We start from the raw sequence: 21,543 nt of genomic DNA, 5'->3' as shown, positions 1-21,543 counted from the left end.
CAGGCAGGTCCGGGACAAGGCACCCAACAGCGAGCAGCAGGGGCTCCTGCAAGGTAAGGATCACCGGGCTGTCGTGTCAGCAGAGCCTCAAAAACCCTTTCCCACCAAGTGTCTTCAAAAGCAGAACAAACTACCCTGGCCTGGATCCAGAGCCCAGCTGTAACCACAGGTCACTGAGTTCGATTCCAACGGAAGGTCTGCAAGGAGGAGTGGTCTCACTGCACGCGGCACAGCCAGGAGGGGCCTGCCTGTCAGCTGAGGCAGCATGGTGTCTGGGAGAGTGGAGGGGTTAAGCTAAAAACCAAAAGCATGGGCAGAACAAGTATACAAGGCTTACATAAGGGAGGGGATGACTATATACCTGCTTGCTCTTTCCAACGGAAGGATAAGCCACAGAACAGCTGAACACTCACCCGAGGTGGTGGGTCAGTTTCCTCGAATAAACCTGGCTTTATTGTTTTTGTGTTGGCACCATGTGAATATTTTACGTAATTATACATAAAATGATAAAACAAAGTAAAATCTTACAAAGTAACCCCTAAAAATAGAAAACAGATAGAAACACGTGTCTGGCCATGGGTCCTGTGAGCAACATGGACACCAGGAGAGAACACTGCCCCATGATAGCCGCAGTGTGACTGCGCAGCCCGAGCCAAGCAGGGTGTCCCACGTGGACAGGTAGCAGGCAAATACAGCCTTTCTCGGCAATCAGCTTTGGGTGGCCAGGTCGGCATCATCACCCAGAGCCTGCTGCATGCAAGGAGCTGAAGTCCAGGTGTTCATTTTCTTTTTTTTAACTAATGTATATCTAAGCAGCCACATGCCATGTTGGACAGTTTGTATCACACCGCCCAACCCAAAAGAAAGGGAACGGGGAGCAGGAGGGAAAGGAGACACCATCTGGGTCCTGGCCCAGGCGATGGCCCTGACTTTGCAGGCTCCACAGCAGGTATAGGATGCTGGCAGCTGTGTTGCTGCTTCAAAACCCAGGACCCTGCAGGAGTTTGCTGAGGCTGCATGACAACATCACAGACTGGCTGGCACAGGCAGCAGGAGGGCATCTCTGTATCTCTGGTATGCAGGATGGAGGGGAAGAGTCTGCTCCAGGCCCTCCCCAGGCTGGCACACAGCTGTTGTATGGAGACTGGTCATATTGGATTAGGCCCCACTCTGATGGCCTCATTTTAACTGGATTCCCTCTGTCAAGATCCTCTTAACAAATCAGGTCATGTGCTGAAATACTGGGGGTTGGGATTCCAGTACACATACTACTTGGGGCAAGAGGACACAATCGAACCCATATAGGCTATAATTCCCATTCTAGTTGTGTTCCTTGGCTGTACAGCTCCTTCTGGAAGCACTGGGATGGGGGTGGGTGGGTGTCAGGCCAGGATCCATCTCCTAGTCCCTGGCCATGATGCGTCAAGATGCAGTGGAGCCTCAACTGCCCTCCACACCCTGGGGAGCAGGTGCTTTGAGTGGAGGAGCTTTCGGCCAGCAGACCTGCTAATTTTACATCCCCTGGTGTCCCCTCTGTACCAGTGTCCCCCTAGACTCCTAATACCCCCAGCCAGAACTCCCTAATCTATTTGTTCACTCTTTCATCCATATACTCAACAACCGTTTACTGGGCATGGATGCTGTAGGGGCCCGAGTGGGGGTCAGGGACACAGCATCAGACAGGCATGGATTCTGTCTTCAAGGACTCCCAGTCCAGCAGTGCAGACAAATAGGAAAATGGGACAGTCCCAGAGAGCGTGATGACATCTCAGAAAAGAAGCACAGAGGCTCTGGGAGCACCAAGGGGATCCTGTGTGCAGAAAAGGGAACCACATCCTGCGGTTCCTCATACCAAATCTCTTCTCACCGGCCACAGGCATTCACAGAATTAATGTGTTGGAGGTTCTCTCCATAAAGGAAACATCCAGGGGCACAGCCAGGCATTTCACAGATGGATTCTGGTCTCCATGACAGAGACCCCCTTACCCTGACAATCATGTTGGCGGTTTTTGGCAAAAGGAGGACTTTTCAGATGCCCGTGGACAATAGGCCAGATCCTGGAAAAAATCTAATCTTTACATAAGGGGTAGGCAAACCATGGCCCACAGACCAAATCTGGCCCACCACCTGTCTTTGTAAATAGTTTTATTGAAAAAAGCCATGCCCATTTATTTATATTCTCTGTGGCTTCTTTTGGACTTCAAGAGTAGAGATGAGCAGTGGCAGCACAGACCTTACAGCCAGCAAAGCCTATGTTATTCACTCTGGCCCTTTACAGAAAATGTGTGCCCACCCTGCCTTAAACCATGAGGACTGCAGAGCAGAAGTCACACCTCCAGGGATTTTACACCATGACCCTGATCAAAGATTCCCAGATAACCATCCAGCGACAAGGTGGCCATTTATGCTGGGCAAGTTCTGGTCTGACCTCTGTGGCTGGTGACTTTAGATAAGCCACTGCCTGCTCTGAGCCTCAGTGTCCCCACATGAAAGGGGAAATGAGTGGACCAGGCTGTTGCGTGCTTTCCACCAGCTCCGAGCCACCGTGTCTAAGCAGCTCTTCATCCTGCTGGAGGCTCTGTGACCCCGAAGCTGAACTCTGTGGTCTCAGGGAGGCCCTGTAATTACTCTGGTGAGCCCAGAGAAAGGAGGCCACGAAAATTATTAAGGCATCCAAGGCCCAGGGAGGCTAAATTATTTCCCTAAGATGGTGCCCTTTGGCATGGAATTCAGCACTGGGAATGAAGATGGCCTGTAGCCAGCAGCAAACCATCTGCATGAAAAAACGAGAAGCTAGGAAGTGCCTAATGCCCAGGGGTTTCCAGACGAGCAGCTGCTTATCTCCATTCCTTGGGAGAGAAGCTCGTGGGCCAGGGAGGGCAGTCCACAACCCTGGAGACAGGGCTTTGAGGCTCTGCGGTGGGCCTTGGTCACACCCTTAACCTTGGTGGGTCCTGCTCTGCTCCCCTGGGAGGGACATTACAATATTGTCCGAGATCACTGGAAGGTCTCCATGAGATGACAGTGAAACAGATATGACCTTGTGCAGTGCATGCAAACTCCCCAGAATATTACCACCAGCTCGCCTGTCTCCCTGCACAAAGACTCATCAAGTGCGTGGTTTTCACAAGACTGACTCAGTGGGCCAAAGTAAGGGCCTGGAGAAGTTCACTGACTCACCCAGGGACACACAGATGCTAAGTGGCCACGCTGGAACTCAAACCCAGGGCTTGTCCCCCTCAGCGCACTGCACCTCATCGGCTGGTTCTGTGTCTGCACATCCCCGTCATCCTCAGCGACTGGATACAATGGTGTCAGTTATCCCATGTATAGAGGGAGGCATGAGTCATAGTCTTCTTGGTGCTCCCTGGGGAGAGTCCCCCTCCACCGGCCTGCCACCTACTCAGAGCCTGACTCACACCGCAGAGCCTGGGATCACCCTGGGCACAGCCAGCACCAAGCGTTCAGAAACACAGGGAGACTGCGGGGTCTGGGAGCAATGTTCCCATGTTCTACCCCCATCCTTTTGCCCCAAGGGCTGAAGATTCATAGGAGAGCAAGACCAAGTCCCACAGCCCACAGGGAAGCAGACATGAAACCAGAGCTGACCTTTTACAGGGTGAGTACTGTAAATCAGGTCTTCGAAGAGCAGAGCTGCTTGCAAATGGGGCCCCAGAAACCTTGACCTCCCTGAGTCTTCCCTGAGAATGTTACTTGAGGGTATGACTCAGTAAAAGGAGAGAAGAATGAAAATAGCGAAACAGATAAAGGGAAGATACAAAGAAATAATCGAGACCTGACCCAACTCAGAGAGGAAATCGGGTGCCAAGGAGAGAGTCCCAGGAAGAGAGAAGGCATCGTAAGACACAGCATTTGCAGACATGTGGCCAATAAAGACCGCAGAACCAGGAACACGAGGATCTGCTACAAATTGCAGAGGTTGTGAAAGGCAGTTTCTCCTGGTATGAGACCTCTAGCTGCCCAATCCTGCTGCAATCAAAGAAAGCAGCCGCTGGCACAACAGAGCCCCTGGCCTCCTGCGCAGGGTTCAGATACAAAGCGCCAGGCAGGTGTGGAGACAGGGCCCAACTCTCTGAACCTGTGGCCACATGTCCATGGGCACAGGCCTCTCGGGGGCAGCCCACCAACAACTTAAGAAACCATAGATGCCCCAGCCATGGTCCACTCAGCAGGATGCCAGGTGCCGGGAAGCCAGGGTGGCCCCAACACACTGAGCAGGGCAAGCTCGGGGCACAGGTGCTACGGCGCACGCCAAGTGACGGGCCTGTTGTTTCCACTTGAGTTTTGGGTTCACTGTGTGGCCGGCTATTGAACACCAGATCTAGTGGGTTTACCCTCTTCCTGTGACAGCACGTGCTTGCATGACCCGTGGCCCACATACATTCCTCTCCAGAACAGATACCTAGAGCGGACTTCCAGCTGGAGAAGTCAGAAGGTGAGAGAAAGGAAGAAAAAGGTGCTTCTGCTTGGGCTCTGCTATGGGTGGGATCCGCTCCAAGGCTCTGCCTTGGGCCCATGGGTGGCCCTAGCTCTTGGACTCTGGCCACCAGCACCATCCTGGGTCCCTGCCACCACTACTCTTGGGTTACCTCACCTCCCCGCTGCCCTTCAGTGATTCAGGCTCCCCGCACACTCCTTGCATGAAAGTCTTGTTAACATCCCTCCAGCACAGTCTATTTCCCCGGCTGAGCTCCATTCATACACAGGCCGGGGGGCAGGAGTTTGGACTTTAGTCTAAGTGCCAACAACTGAACGTAGAGGAGGGTCATGACCCTTAGTCTCTGACCTAAGTCCCCTAAGTTGGCCCCTGTGCAGAGGTCAACATGGAGGAGGCAGGAGAAACATGTGTTCCGTAGGGTACTGGTCCATGGGTGCCCACAGTGCACCGTAGTGGCTGACGCAGGTCAGGAAGCAGAGGGGTTGGGGCGAGGCCCACATTTCTGGTTTTACCAAACATGTGATGCTGCCACTCCCAGCACCCACTGAAAGGTTCCTCCACTAAGCACCAGCTCAGTACCAGGGTTCCTCCTACCTTATCTGCAGGAAGTGGGAGCACTGCATTGGAAGGTGCCTCTGTACACTCCACAGGGCTTTTGTTCAAGAGACAGCAATGACAAAGCAGCAGAAAGCCCAGGGAGGGCATTGTTCTGGCCAGCACCCCTGCTTGGCTGCTCTAGGGGCAAGATGTCTGACACGGCTGGCTCAGCCCCATGACAATGAAGGACAAGTCATACCAGACGCCCCGTGGCATGCCCACCGTGTGTCTTTTATACGCACTCCCTCCCATTTTCTGAAGTGGGCATCAACAATCCTGAGATTCCAGAGTCAGAATCAGTGGAAGACCCCTCTGGCCTTGCGCAAGTTGGATCTGGTATTTCTGAAGGCCCATGCCCGCTGGGATATGACATCATTTCAACAAGATGAATTACACTGATTAGGAGCTGACGACACTGTCAGGAGTGATGCCCCATTTAGTTGCTGGCACTACTGCCTGTTAAATGTGTACACAACAAACTGCCTTCTGCCTCTGCCCAGCGACATTCTAGCACAAACCCAGATCACAGGAAATGCCACGGTGCGAACGACAGGCCAATCATGGGCTGCTCCCAGGGAGGCCACTGAGCTGGGCCAGCCCTGCTGATGTATTGGCTTTGGTGAAAATGGGAGGTGGAGAAACGCCTCTCCCTACCCTTGGAATCCAGGGCTCCCCACCCCCAGGGCTCCGGAGAGAAGCTACTGACTTACAGAGAAGAGAGCATGTGACCTTGCACTGAGCTCTCTCTCTCTCTCTCTCTCTGACCAGCTTATAACCTTGAGAAGTCATTTCTTCTCCCCGACCCTTAGTTTTCTCATGTGGAAGAGAGAAGTACAATCACTTAAACTATCCATATCATGGAGCTTTTTCTGCAGACTGGATGAGCCGGTGGCTATGAGAGCACCCTATACCAGTCAGTTCTTGCTGTGTAACAACCGGCCACAAAGATCTCAGCCATTCTGTCCACCTACCCGCAGGTAAGCTGGGGCTGCCTGGGCTGGGCCCGACCACTCTGCCTCAGACTGGGGGTTTCCCTAGAATGGGTTCCTTACCACCAAGCTGGCTGGTCCACTCCCTGTTTGTCTCTGACCTGGGACAGAGGGGAAGCATGTCAGGGTGAGGGCACAGCAGCCAGCTGCACAGTCGCACATTGAGTCCTTGCTTGCGTGGATCTGTCCACATCCCAAGGAAGGCACATGGCAGACCCAGAGCTCAGGGAAGAAGGAAGCGTCCATGAATGTGGGGAGGGTGGATGCTCCTCATCAGGTCTTGTCTAGCATGCAGGTGCAGCTCACAGGTCAGAAAACACTGTTTCTTATCACTGCTTCCTCAATCTCACCAAGGGCAGAGCTGCCAAATGTTCTCTTTCCATCTATGGCTTTAGTGTCACAGCAACTGGTTGGCTGTCATTCACCAGCCCAACTGACCACTAACCCACTGGATTAAGTAGCTATTTGGCTGAGTCCAGGGGAGCGTATTTCCAGAGGCGCGCTGGAGACGAGTGCAGTCTGTGTCATGCGGCAGGCTCCATCTCCAGCCCTGGCGAGGAGTAGGGCATCAGAGGACAGCTTCCTTTCTTATTTCTCATCTATTATAATTACTGTTCTTCCTGGCTTGTTCTCACTCCGCTTCCTCAGGCAGGGGCTGCAGAGCGGCTAACACCCACACAGACTGAGGCAGTAACCAGATGTTTCACAGACTCCATCCACTGCTCATCAGTGAATGGCCCCAGTCATGCCCATTTTACAGATGGGGAAACTGAGGCCAGGTAGGCTATAGGTGATGCGTCCTTGACAGAGAGAGGAAAGGCTGGGGGTCAAACAGCAGCCTTCCTGATCCAGAGCCAGGGTCTCCAGATTCCCATGTGTGGACGGTTTTCTCCAGTGTGCAGCAGGCACCTTGGCTCTGCCTGACCCTGCAGCACAGCCTTGGAAGTGTCAGCCCGACCACACCCCCCTACCACAGGCACAGAGGTTTAATCTTTGCCATTTATATGAACAGAAATCACTCACTAAAATTTAATTTGATAAATTCCAGTCCTTGTCAGCAGTTAATTCAATGAAGACACGTTCCAGCCAGTCCATAGTGAGTCCCCCTATTCCTGTGCGGCCACCCCCCAGACAACAATGGTTTCTCTGCATCCCAAGCTGCTTTATTTTTTTAAAAAGATGCCATTTATTTATTCATGAGAGACAGAGAGAGAGAGAGACAGAGACAGAGAGAGAGACAGAGGGAGAAGCAGGCTCCATGCAGGGAGCCCGACATGAGACTTGATCCCGGGTCTCCAGGATCCCACCCTGGGCTGAAGGCAGCGCTAAACTGCTGGGCCACCAGGGCTGCCCCCCAGGCTGCTTTAAATTTGCATTCCCTCATTATTATGTCAAGGACAGTCACTATGTGACTGAAGAACACGTTTCCTGTCTAGAAAAATAAAACACAATTTCATGTGGTGGATCAGCATTTTCTGGGTTGCTACACAGGGAGCCTTTAAGGAGCAGGATTTCTGAATGACGTGGTCTGGTGACTATGTAGCCACACTGGCTGGGCATAAGTGTTTCCCAGCTCAGAGCTGTGCCGTCCAGCAGACCCACCCCTATGTCCCCTCAAAGGCTTCTGCCAGGACCGGGAAGCTGGCCCCCAAATGCTCTGGGGACGGGCAGGGTCTGGGGGTAACAGGGGCACGTGTCAGGTCAGCACTGAGACTCGGATCATGCACACACGTCCCCTCGGGGACCAGAGGTCTGTGGACTTCCTACAAATTGATGTGTGACAGACAGCCTCCGTGCACACCTGGTGGCCAGCGGGGCCAAGAGAGTGCCTACAGCAGACAGCAGGCCGAAGCACTTGACCTCTAGGGTCTGCAAGAGTCTGTGACTCAACACCCACATTGGACTGATCTGCTTCTATGGTTCAGAGAAAGCAGAGCCAGGTCTTTTAATCAAGGAAAGAGGATAAATTGGAGCCTGGAGACCCCGAGATGAGAGTCACTGCAGACAAGACAGGTAAGAGGGATTGTCACAAACAGAGCACTTGGCAGACTAATGTGCTCAAAGGCACATGGCGGTTCAGGGAGGCTGCAATCAGGGAGGCCTCCCTAGAAAGGGGCAGGTGGAAAGGCAGAGCATGCAGGGAGCACCCAGGGGAGCCCAGAGCTGTGAATCTGGCAGGCAGAACTAGAGGGTCAGGCTCTGGCCAGGAGAAGGCGCTGAGGGCAGGAGGGGTGTAGGAAAGAGTGGAGCATGCTGGCTCATCAGCAAGAGCACAGCATCCACAGCAGGGGAGCCGAGGCTGGGGGCAAGCATCCATGGCCGGTGGTGGGGACGGCGTGATCTGGACAGGTCAGAGGGCTGTGGCTTTGGCAGCACGGTCCTGCCTCCACTCTGCCCCAGCAATCCAGCATGGAGCTGTTTCCCTGGCCATGGAATCGGTTGCAGACGTCTCTGACCCTCCAAGGGCACGTGTGAGGACTGGATGGGTCAGGGCCTGGCACGACCTGTAACCCTGAAGTGCCCTGCACTTGCAGGGCAGCCATGAACACAGGGCTGTGGAGTCCCCGTGTTGGAGAGCACCGAGCTTCTAAAGTCCAGGGCTAAGTCAGGACTTGAACCTGCCATCCACCAGGCACAGACTCCATTCCTCAACTCAGGGGTCCTTGCCATGGGCCTGGTGGTGGTCCCACAGAGCAGTTACTTCTGGGGACAGGTACATGCCAGGGTGTCCGTGTTCTCCTCCCATCCTGCAAGGTGCTATCTGATGGGTGTTCACAAGTAATGGCCTGCAGCCTGTCGCCAGCCCATGTGGACAGTGCTCACCAACCCCAGACCCTGGTCCCCACCCCAGCATCTCAATCCGAGGTCACACATCACAGGTAACATGGTGGCTTCCAGATCTGTACCATGGCCCTGACCCCACCCCTACACTACAAGCTGGTGTGTTCACCAGCCTGCTGGACGTTGTTCTGTGGGGTGAGGGCCTCCTGCTAACTAGACTCAAACGGACCCCTAGGAGCCCCCTCCCCACACCTGCTCTTTGCTCACGTCCCACACCTACATGCACCAGGCTTTGCCAGCCCCACTCTGCTCCCCTCCCTGTGCCCCAGCCACAGGGGAGCCCACCAGCTCCTCTGCCCCTTGGAGGTAATGTGGCAGCCTCCAACCAGCCTGCTTTTGTTCTTGGCGTTTTCAAACCCATTTCCTATGAAGTAACTGGATGGATCTATCTAAAGCACAAAGCCAGTGGTGTCCATCTTCTGAAACCCTGCGCTGGCTTCCCGGTACACAGAATGAAAGCAGAAGAGCCAGATGGAGGCCACACATCCTGGGCAAGCCAGACATGAACATGAGGTGTGGAGGCAGTGGCAGGAAGCGAGGCTGGGACGGGGGAAGGAGGCTCTTGTTACTTTGGGGGTGACAGCAAGCTCAGCGCTATGGGGAGGGAGCCCCACAGGGAGACCGGTGATTTGTTCAGGATGACTCCTGTTCTTCTCTGAAGAGACTGGAGCTAACTTATATCATTCATGATGGCATTTCTGCCCCAGACAAACCTATTTTTGTCAAATCTTTTAAAAACACAGTAAAATAGAGCATCCTCATTGAGGCCTATGAGACCCTCGAAGAGCTGGCCCTGGGGCCTCCAGCCCTATCCTGACATCCCCACTTATTGACTGTAGGACCAGGGATCACAGGCTTTAGTGCACTCGAATCATGGGACAGTTTGTTGAAACCCAAATTCCATCTCCTTCTGTCCTCTGCCTCTTCCTGTGTCCTCCCTGCACATTCAGAATGCATGGCGGCAGGGACCAGGGGCCAGGAGCGGTAACACTGCCCCACACAGGCTGTCCCCCTGGCAGGGAGCAGAGTGACATGGTGTCAGTGCCCGAGCAGGATGAGGAGGATGCCACCCCAGAGGCCGTCCCCATCCGAGCCCGAGTAGAGCACATGGCATCTACTCGTGATGTCGAATCCAGAGCCAGGAGAGATAAGAGAGTCCCGTGGCGGGGACAAGGTGGCAGCTGAGACAGAAGGTCGGTACCGTTCAGGAGGACTGATCAAACAAACAGGAAGAGCAGCACAAGCCAGGTGTTATGGTTCTATGTGTCACCCCCAAATTGATATGCTGAAGCCCTGAACCCTAGCCCTTCCGAACGTGACCTTACTTGGAAAGAGGATTGCTGCAGATGAGGCTAGCTCATCTAGCAAGAGCGGGTAGGTCCCTGGGTCAGTGTGACCGATGTCCTTGGGAGGAGACACCTGAACACAGAGAGCTTGAAGGCAGACACTGGCTGAGCATCTACATGCCCAGGGGGGCTGAACACTGCTAGCCTGTCCCTCCCAGCCTCAGCCACAACCTGCCCTGCTGCCCTGGCCTTAGGCTCCAGAAGCAGGGGATGCTAATGACTGCTTCTGCTGCTCACACCCCGTGCACAGGACTCTGTCACAGCAGCCCTAGGAGACAAATGCACCAAGTGTGTCATCAGTGGAACCCCATGTTGAACCTGAACAGATGTGTCAATGTGAACGTGTGGCCTCTGGTATCTAGAGACAGACACATGCTCACACATATGACGCACATGCTTATACAGAGATGATAATACGTAATATAATGTGATACAATATCCTCCATACATTTCTCAGCTCTATCCTTTCAGAAAACCTGAAGGCAGTGACACCCTAACAGCCGTGAACACATCTAGTACCTCCACATTGGCTTCTAAATACCACTTTCCACTATGAGAAGAAAGGGCCCTGCGGAGAAAGGGTTGATCCCAGGCCTGGCAAGGTTAGGTGAATCTGAAGCAAGGAAGTGTTGGTAGGATGATAGGGACAAGTCAGGAGGGGCCACGGGACACAGAGCTCCCCGCCCCGCCCCATCAAATACAATAATGTAAGTATGATATTGAATGATGGCAATGACGGGTTAGAATCTATTGAATAAGATGGGAAAGCATGAGTTCGTATAGATATACAAATAAAAATGAAAATGTGATGAGGAATGAAATAGTTGCACCCTTTGAAGCATGTCCTCACCACACAGAAGCGTGACAGATGCCATCCTAATGGGGACCGGAGCCACCACCTCCAGCAGTGGGACAAATGGAAGCATGTGCACTACTCCTGCCAACAATGCATAAATGGACCTTCGTCTTGGGGAGGCACAGATGGACCCCAGCACACATCCTATAACCTTTGGCAACCTCAGGGGAAGGCTGAAAAGTTGTCAGACCGAGGGAGCTGTGGGGATGGGAGAGCTCCATGCAGCACACAGCGCTGGAGCAAAGCATGTTGTGGACACAGTGAGGGGCACTGGCTCCCAGGATCAGGCGCACCGTCCCTAACCCCCCAGTATTGTGGCTGTGTCCTGGTTGTGCGGACACACACATCGAAGCCAGGGAGGGTGACAAGGCAGTTCAGAAACCTGAAACTTTTACACTACATGTTTGCTTTTCTGTGTGATTACTGTGAGAACAAGTGTTTGCCGAGAGCAGATCCCTGACTCACCACTGGGGCTATGACTGAGCAGGTCTAGATGAGACAAGGGTATGTGTGTTGAACTGTCCCCCAGCCAATGCTGATGGGGGTGGCATCTGGACCACACTGTGAGGAGCTAGCCTCTGCACACTGACCCTATCTGGTCCTGGGGCCATCCTTCCAGGTCCTTCCTTCGCTGTTCTCCGGATGGCTCCTCCCTCAGACCCTGCAGAGCTAGCTCCTGGGTGCCATTCAGGGCTCAACCCCAGTGCCATGACCTCAGGGAGGCCTGCCATCTGGAAGCTTCCTTGTCCTTTCCAGGCTCCATAGGCTGTGAAATCTGCCCTGTGCCTTTCCCGTCTAGCTCAAAGGCAGCACCAAAGCATCTGTCGTCACAGTGACATCCTTCTCTGGGGCTCTCCGCCTCCCCCTTTTGCCTATGACCTGGGCCCACGGACGATCAAGGACAATCTTCCCATCCTCAGGTCAGGGAGTCCACAGCTTTAAGTCCATGAAAACCTGATTCCCCTTCACCATGTACCCTAAAATAGTCATGACCTCGGGGGTCAGCATGTGGACACCTGTGGGGAACCATCATTCTGCCTACCACCCCGCCTAGAGGTCTATCACCACCTGGGCCTGTTACTTGCAAACCTGTTTGCTGACCAAGCCTCTGAATGAACTATCTGGCAGCTCCTGGAGGTTCATCACATCCCAGGTCAGATCCTGGCTTTTATCCTGGCAGAGGCGCGGCTTTGGACCACTTCCCTCCACTGGGCCTGTTCCCTCCATGATTAACCAGTATGTTCCCGACCTGGCTGAAGCCACTCTGGTGGTGATCGAGCACGGGCAGCTGCCTCCCTCTTTACTGAAACGAGGTTTCCTTCTAGAGAAAGCTTCCCACCCCTGACCACTTCTATGCTGGTCTCCCTGGGCTGCTGTGACAAAGGGCCACCAACTCAGCAGCTTAAAGCAGTGCACGTTCATTCTCTCCCAGCTCTGGAGGTCAGAAGTCCAAAATGAGGCTTCAGAAGCTAAACTCAAGGTGCCAGCAGGGCCAGGTCCTTCCTCGCAGGGACATCTGTCCCCTGCCTCTTCTGCCATATTTGGGGCTCCTGACCACCTCCCCATGCTGCTTCCCCCACCCCCTCCCCCTGCAGCCACTCTGACTCCTGCATGTCCTTGGTCTCTGGCTGATAGAGTGGTGTCTCTGGGACAGAGAGTGATGCAGGCCAGGCAGTCACCGCATAGGGACCGCCCACAAGGAAAGCACACAGTGTTTCTGCACTCCTCCCTCCTCCCAGGGACCCAGGGGCCCCCAGCAGCACACTCCAGCTGCAGCTCTTTGGGGACATCCCGCCCTAGGGAGCTTAGCAGAGCCAGGGTAATGCTCACTGTCACCACCTCCCATGTGGCCCCATCCCTCAGAGACACACCTGCCTGCCTCATCCACTCGGGTGCCCACAGAGTGGGGAAAGGACATGTGGAGGAGGTGCTTCCCTGGAGCTCCAGGAAAGAGCTGACCTCAAGAGGAAAGACCTACGGCATATCACTGGTCAGCACCCCCACAACGGCCTCTTACTTGTCCTTCCAGATCCATCCCGGGGCCTGGCTTTCTCCCACGGTCTGAGAAGATCTGTGGGAGTGTTTGTGTGGTAGGGCCCCCAGTGGGCCCAGCTCACCATCACCATTGTTATGTGATCAAAGCAGGCCTGGCACCTCCCGAGCAGGAGCACAGCCCACCCACCATCCCCGAAATCTACTCCACTGCCACCACCCGAACCTTCGGACCCGCTTGGTCACTCAAGGATGCTCTACAAGCCAGGCACGGTTCTGGGTGCAGAACAGTGGGCAGCATACACAGGCCTCCCTCACCTGGCTCAGGCCAGCCCACCTCACAGCTGACTATGGCTTTCCAGCAGACGAGGGAAGGGATGTGGGCAGGATCTATTCCAGGGATGGCTGGGTTCCACATCTGTTCTCTGCTCCCCATCCCAAAGCACCACAGGCCCTCAGACCCTCTGAAGAAAGCTGTGAGCTTGCACCCTTGAAACAGGAACACGCCCCCCACACCCTCCATTTTGCAGATAACTTTGGGACACCCAACAGCCTGTGAAGCTTTTGTGGGCTCCTGGTCGGAAACTACTCCTCTCCAGAGTTCTTCCCAATCCAGGCTAACCTCGCCCTCCTAGAGGCCACGGAGCTGGTGACTCACATCTAGGGACCATCGAGGGATGGCCCCACTGGGCACCCGTCCTGCAGGTGTGACGGGTGCAAGTGAACAAGATGGATGCTAAGGCAGGAGCCCTGGACACTTGCCGGAGACAGAAGGGGCTAGAGACTACTGTGGCTTCTACCTCGTGTGAAAACTACAGTCAGTTCAGATGGATGGGAACCTCAGTGAACAGAGGATTTTCCGTCATGTGCTCTTTTAGACCACACTGTGTGGCTGCCATGGAACATCAGCTCCAGGGGGCACTTAGGACTCTGGCCGTGGAGCCGGTGATCGAAGCACACCACGCAGCACACCCTCACATTGTGGCCTGATGGGGGCTTGGGGTCGGTGTCTGTGCTCCTGCCTTGACTCTGGGTCTGATGCCATGGCTCAGGGGCTCCCTCTGTGTAACCCGCGTAGAACTACACACACAGCTCCGGCAACGGCTCACAGGGCCCCCCACCCCCCACCTTCCCACCCTCAGTCTCCCAGGGGCTCAGGACAGCTCCAGGTCACAAACGAGGCCCAGGCCTTCAGGTCCACGGTGGTCCTTCCTGCTTTCTCGGCAACGGCTGGGGGTACCTCAGGTCGCACTGGGTGCCTTATTTCCTGCAGATGGAATTTCCCAGCATGTTCCCTGGACTCCCACCTGACAAGATCCCCTCGTACCTTGCCAACCCCTCTGCAGCTGCCCTCCAGCAAGCATCTCAGGCTCCACAGCAGGACATGTAAGTTCTCCACACACCACGCTGCCTCAAAATCTGCAGGTAAGCTATTTCTTCAAATATCACACCCACACCACCTCCTCCCTTCACATAACTCTCACTGACTATGGATTCTTTGAGACTCTGCTTTAGGGTCACCTCTCCAGGAAGCCCTCCCTGATGACTCAAGTTGAGCTTCCTTGACCGGGAAGATCCCCACCCTCTGTACTTCAAATGAACCTCCTCAGCCCCAACTGTGTGTCTCTACAGGGGCCTCTGCTTCCCTCCATCGCATCATGAACCACTCACCATGGTCATCTTCTTGTCCCCCACAGCCTTCTCCACCAGGCTCTGACCCTCTCCAAGTCATGGACACTGTCATCTGCAAGGACTGGTCCGCTTGAGAAAACCATTCCTCTTAGGCAGGCAGTCCCAAGGTCTGGCCTAGAGGGGAGCAGGGACTTGCCAGCCCCCAACTCTGTTGAGTCCACCATCAGGGACGTCGGAGGTTCCCCATGCCACCCTGTCCCCCTCTTCTAATTCTGAGCTGGGAGGGGGGAGAATCCACCAAGCATCCCTGCGCCAGAACAGAGCATGTGAGAACGAGACGGGAGGGATCAGGGCATCGAGGGATGGCTACAAGGTAAATTCCTGGATGCGACACATTCTCACTGGGGACAGACAAGCAGCGCTAAGACAGACTGGCCCTGGGGACAGCGCTGATGGAGAATCATTAGGGGTTTTCTGTACAAATTAAAGTTTGGGGGCTGTTCCAAGCAGGGCACACGTGGAGCAGCTCGACAGCACACAGCTCTTGGGGGACACCCCGGGGTGCAGGGATAGGCAGTGGTCAGCAGGGGACATGGAGAAGAGGTTGTCCCAGAAGAAAGGCGTCTTCACTGTGAAGACAAAGGACCTAGAATTTGCCCTGCATGCAACAGGGGCTGGGACAGCTCTGTGCGTTATAAAGATGCCACCTGAGAAGGACTTGATCCAGCACCCCCACCATACACGATGTGTAGCCTCCCTGCTCCTCCTGCACAGGAAGGTCCCAGGAGTCTGGAGACCATGGGAAGTCAGCCCTCTGACCGTGATGCTCTCAGGAGTGTTTGTTCAGCTGTGACATGATGAGTGTTCCTGCAGCCCCAATGCAGGAGCTCACCAACATGCAGACAGAGCGACAGGGCCATGTACACCTCCTAGACCCCAGGAACATGCTCAGGTCAGGGAGGGATGGCATGGAAACCAGAGAGAATATGGCCTCACTGGCTCAAGGATTCAGCCCTGCCAAGATGAGCAGCGTCCACAAATGCCACAGCCCTCCCCACAGCAATGATCTGACGGGCATCCTGGGTATGTGGGGGGACACTGGCCCCAAGCAGGGAGGGAAGGCATTCAGTGCTGCCAGGCGTCTGCCCCAGCACTGTGCTGGTGTCCACAGTCCCCAGGGCCTACCCCGGAGCCCCAGACCGACCTCTTGGTCTTGGTCCTGTCAGCCTGCGGGTCATCCTCTCAGGAGCAAAAGACTCAGGGTCCACATGGCAGGAAAGGCCCACAGCAGCACCCCAGCCTGTGGCACGGAAGCCACTGGAATGTCAGTGTCCAGCTCCTCCCTGTCCTCCCCAAGAATCTCAGTGTCAGGAACCAGGCTCCCTTCTCTGTGGCCCCACAGTCCTATGTAAGCCGGTCCCACAGCCTGGCTTGTTCAAGGTCAGCTTTTTTCTCTAGTCAAGGAAGCCCCTGAAGGCAATGCCTAGGTCAAGCATGCAGGAGGTGCTCAATAATGACCCGAGCCGTGGGACCGCAGGCACCCTGCTCAAGTCCTGGATCAGGCCTATGCAGGAGCTGACGCAGTGGATGCTCATGCAGTGGGTGCTCCCGCCCTCTCTCCCTGGCTCACCATCAGCCCAAGATCATCTTCCACACCCCTTCTGAACAGACAGAACCTCCGCTGCCCAGACGAACCAGAGAACAGCAATCCCAGGAATATCACTGAGAGCATCTACTCAACAAAGGAAGGCACTCCTGTCTCCAGGAAAATATATGTTGTTCCTGGCCGGTCGGATCCACTGGCTGAGGCACTGGACACACCACCAGACACCCTTCCCAGAGCATGCACTGAGCATGGGTGACACACCACCCGCTGCGCCGGGTACCATGGTGAGTAAGCGTGGACTCCCACACTGGAGGCGAGGCGAGGCGAGGTGAGGCGAGGTGAGACGAGGCTTCCATCAGGTCTAGGCCCAAGCAGATCTCAAGAACACGTCCCTCCATGCTCACGGAAATTCTGTCCAAGATGGAAAGAACCGCACCAGGTCTGCCTGTGATGACGAGCCAGCGAGAGCTGTCATATGCCAAGGAAGGCAGTTGTTTGTTTAATTTTGTTATCTGGTTTTCCTTCCAAGAGACTGAAACTGGATACGAACAGTGGAAGGATATTTTTAAATATTCAGACCAAACGGTGGCATTTGAATGAAAACTTTTGCTTGGAGATTGTACAAGTTCCATTTTGTGCCAAAAGATACACTTGATTTTTTTTTTCTTTAGCTGTTTTTATTCTTTAACTTATTGATTGATTTGGATACCAAAAAAAGTGCACGAGCCTGTCTTCCAGGCACCAGGAAAAGCACCGTGTGTGGCGGCAGCCTGAAGACGCAGGCCCCATCCTCACCACCACCCTGTCAGCCTGAGGCCACTGTCAGCACCGTGACCCATGGGGACTGGCTTCCTGCAGCTGCAGAAACAAGTCACCACACGCTCAGCACCTGGAAGCAGAACCAACTTATTCTCTCTCAGCTCTGGAGACACGGGTTCTAAAATGCAGGTGTCAGGGGCCGCATCCCCTCTGGACGGCCTGGGCAAGATCAAGCGTCCAGCAGTACCTTGCCCTTGGCTCTAGGGCCCTTCTCCACCTTCAAAGCAGTAGAGGAGAAGCTCCACCTCTGCTTCTCTCCCTCCTGCTCTCATACACACAGGGACGTGTGTGAGCACACCTGTATACATAGGCACGTGTGAGCACACAGGCACACATGAGCAAACACATGCAAGCATATATATGCGAACGCACACATGCACATGTGAGCACACACATGTGAGCATACAGCTCCACTTCCCTCGTCACACCTCCTCTGACACAAACCCTCCTGCCCACTCACCCATTTAGGAGGGTCCTCAGGAGCACCTGGTGCCCATCCGAACAATCCAGGACAATCTCCCCACAGAACCTAACTCAATCACACCCACAAAGTCCCTTCTGCAGAGTGAGGTCACAGTTTGGGTCATTAGGATGCGGCGTGTTTAGTAGGCTATGACCCCATCTGGCACAGGCCCCATCCAGCTCCAGAGGGGTGGTGCTGTTACAGTCTCTGGGGCCTTGGGCTGATCCCCTGAGCCTTGTGGTAGCTGGCAGAGGCTCATTCACCAAGCCCCAAGATGCCCCATGTGTGTGGCTCCCAGCAGTGTGCTGCCCCTCTCTGGCCCTCAGTCTCCCTTTTGTGCCAGGACAGACATGGGATTCCAGTTCTGCCCTCCAACTCCAAGACCGCTCAGCCAACAGGCTGACCAGGGAAGGCCCAGTCTGCTGCTTGTCGGCCGGCAGTGAGGACAGCCGTGTCCAGACAGAAGCCATTTGCTCAGGACCCAGTAGTGGGAATGATGAAGTCATTACGTGTTCTAATTAAATCAGCACAAATTTAATTTGGATGTAAAACATCCAAGAGGGGCAGTCTGGGTGGCTCAGCAGTTTAGTGCCTGCCTTCAGCCCAGGCCCTGATCCTGGAGACCCGGCATCAAGTCCCACATCGGCCTCGACGCATGGAGTCTGATTCTCCCTTTGCCTGTGTCTCTGCCTCTCTCTCTCTCTCTGTCTCTCTCTCTCTCTCTCTCTGTGTGTGTGTATGTGTGTGTGTGTGTGTATGTCTCATTAGTGAATAAATAAAATCTTAAAAAAAAAAATCATCCAGGAGCACTGCTCTCCAAGGCCTCCAGGAGGGAAGGTGCCCTTGGGGACCCAGGAAAGGGCCACTGTGCACTGTGACCACCAGCCCCTCCAGGGGGCAGGGAAGGGTCAGTGACAGCCCAGCAGAGGACCCCAGCTCCCCACCTGGACATCCCAACACAGTAGAAGGAAAGGGAGAGCCTGGGGGTGTAGGGATGGTGACCAAGCAGGCCATGGCTCCAAGACAGGAATGCAAGCCACCTCGCAGGGTGGCTCTGAGATGCTGCCAGAGGAATGCCCCTCGCCATGCTCCACCGGAGACAAACTCCAGTGACACGTCTCCCCTCGATCTCCTGACCTCAGGGTTCACCAATCTCAGAAAACACTCCTGCTGGTGCCTACTTTGCTACGGGGGAAAATCCTCATAATAAAGATTCCTGGCTAATAACAAGCACCCTGTATCATGGAAATTTTGCAGACATTTTTCCACAATAAAAATGAAAAAAAGTTCTCTACGAAGGTTTCTGTTCTGCTGCATTTACCACCCCTGGGAAGAAGATGTGATAGAACTTGACTCCGTTTTAAGGCCATCCTGGGGAACGGAGATGCTGTCAATGCAAGCATGAAGGAGTTATGGGGACAGAAGTCAGAGATGGAGACCATGATATTCAAATAAATGTTATTATTTGAAATTGGATTTGTGGCAGCAGCTAGAACAGTCAATGCGGGGACCATGAAGGTCACACCTGCAAACAGCGAGGACACCTTGAGCCCTGCTGCCTGAAACTGCAGCTTCCACGGTCCTCCCAAGTTCCTCTCAAGGTGGCTTTTACCTGAGAATACCTCCATCCTCAAGGGAAGGATCACTGACCACACAGGGACAGACGGGACAAGGCTGACACGCAGGGGCAAGCAGAGATGGGGGAGGAGGTACAACCCATCGGCTAAACACAGAACGCAGCCACCAGGCAAGCCTGTGAGTAGTGTCAGGAGGTCCCAGCAGACGTCCTGGGAGAGAAGGCTGGAGAAACAGTCTCCTCTGGGGGCACAGACAGTGGGCAGGAGACCAGGCAACCTGTTTATTGAAGGAACAGATGAATTATGAATGAATGAATTCCCAAGCACATCACTCTGGGCCAGCTCAGGGCTGAGCCCTCCAGCCTGTCGTGGGCTCTCCAGAAGGAGGTCGCCCAACCCTGCCCTCCTCCAGGAGCCCCCAGATGCCCTCCGTGCAGACTCTTCTGACAGCCCCAGGCATCCCTTACTAACCCCTGTCCTGATGGCCGGCTGCCCTCTGGGTGAGCGACACTTCACCCGACAGCTACTCCTGGAGTTCCCTGGTCAGCTTCCTCTCAGCCCCGCGGCCCAGCAGCTGCCATGCCCTCTTCATCCCACCTTCCTGCTCCCTTCTTCCACCTCAGAGCAAACTCGCCCATCTCGGCTGGCTGCCTCCAGACCTGCCCTCTGTAGCAGGCAGGTCCCACCCATCATGCTGCAATAACAAGCAGCCCCAATTTTAGGATCTGACGGCAGCCATTCCCCACCACAGGGTCCAGCATGCACAAATGTGTGGACGCCTCATCCTCTGCGAGGTGGGGCTGGCCCTGGCGCCCGCTCCAACCAGCCCACATCCAATCTCCCAGCGTGTGGCTGCAGGGCATTCATGGGCTGTGCCTGCCTCCATCTGTGCCTGGAGGCCTCAGTTACAACTGCCCAGATTAGGGCTGGAAAGCCAGGTGCCCTCTGGGTGACCTGGACATCCACCCTGGGACAACGAGGTGCAGGGGAGGTACCTGAACCATCCTTCTGTAATGAACCCAGAAATGTGTACAGAGAGAGAGGCGGGACACCCGGCCCCACTCCCAGCAGACTGCAGACCCACTGGAATTTAACCAAATGCCGGTGTCCCCAGCAGTGGGGACTGCTGTCACTCTGCCCTCACAGCACCCACTCCCTGCCCCTGCCTCTTTCCTCAGGACATGCTATGAACCTATCAGGTCACTCACGGAAAACTGAACAGTGACAAGTGGTTTCGATGACAGCATCTCCTCCTCTAAAACCTGCTGTGGCTCCCCATGGTTGAGGAGGTGAACAAGCAGCCCAAATGGCTTTGTTAACCAGACCCCATGGCATTTCAGGCGCTGACACAGGCTTCCTGTAACCCCATGGCAATCACAGGTAAGAGGGAAGACATTCTCAAGTTGTGGATGGGGAAAGTCAGGCCCCACAAGGTGAGGAATCACAAAGCCTCACCAGCAAAGCCAGAGTGGAACCCTGGTCTTATGATATCAAATACTCACAATGAGACCAGCCTCACCAGGAGCTGCTCACCAACAGCTTCCTCGAGTGCACATGCTTCCATGCACCCATCCCAGGGAATGCGGCGTGAACAGGGGATTCTCCCTCCTTCCAGCTCCTGCTGTCCTGCTTCCAGCAGAGGCCCTGGTTCAGTGCCCACTGCTAGAACCCAGGGGTCAAAACCAGGGTAATATGTCATTTCCCACCAGTGTGGGGTGACCAGGCAGGGACACATGAACAGATGCACTCAGCTAGCTGGGGGGGGACGGGTAAGAACTGCTCTCCCACACGCTGGGCAGATGGCCAGCGGGCCAGGTGGCACCTCATCTCTGTCAGCATGGCCAGGACCTCTTGTAGTTTGGTGGCAGGATTCCAGGAAAGTGAGATGGACTCTCAGGGGCCGGCCCAGAACTGCCAAGGTGTCACTCCCAGCACATTCTATGTGTCAAAGTGGACCGCAGGGCCAGCCCAACATTACAGGAGGGGATGAGCTCCATCCGTGTGACCCGAGGCAAGTTTCACAGCCTCCCCACCTCAACCATAGAACTGAGGCTATGCAATGGAATCAGGGTTACTGCAGCAGCTGAAATAAGGAGGGGGGTGTTTACAGTAAGGCTCTCAGAGTGAGCGATGGATGCTGTTATCGATCCCAGACAATCCCGTAAGACACAGCTATGCCCCGGCCAAGGCTCACACAGCTAGTGATGGAGGTGATGCTCAATCCACCCACACAGCCTCCTGCCCTTTACAGTCAGGCTCTGCTCCCTTCTGTGTCATCCTGAAAAGGCCTGATGTCTCTGAGACTCAATATTCCCATCTATAAGTGAGGACAGGAATAATTCATGCTTCATGAGGTTATGTGACAC

General features: G+C 54.7%; 1 long non-coding RNA gene across 2 annotated transcripts; it reads left to right on the top strand.

Moving 5' to 3' along the window:
* Positions 1-5,745: 5,745 nt before the first annotated feature.
* Positions 5,746-18,894, top strand: LOC140594710 (uncharacterized). 2 transcript variants are annotated; one of them, XR_011995867.1, is made up of 3 exons: positions 5,746-6,033; positions 14,354-14,505; positions 14,778-18,894. It is a non-coding gene; the product is annotated as an uncharacterized lncRNA (long non-coding RNA). The 2 variants fall into 2 exon arrangements; XR_011995868.1 differs by lacking the exon at positions 5,746-6,033 and adding an exon at positions 7,575-8,058 and having other exon boundaries at positions 13,118-14,505.
* The last annotated feature ends 2,649 nt before the right edge of the window (positions 18,895-21,543 follow it).

This window comes from Vulpes vulpes, chromosome 12 (assembly GCF_048418805.1).
Source record: "Vulpes vulpes isolate BD-2025 chromosome 12, VulVul3, whole genome shotgun sequence".
Taxonomy (NCBI): domain Eukaryota; kingdom Metazoa; phylum Chordata; class Mammalia; order Carnivora; family Canidae; genus Vulpes; species Vulpes vulpes.
The sequence above is the reverse complement of the archived record's forward strand: the minus strand, read 5'-3'. Positions and strand labels throughout refer to the sequence as shown.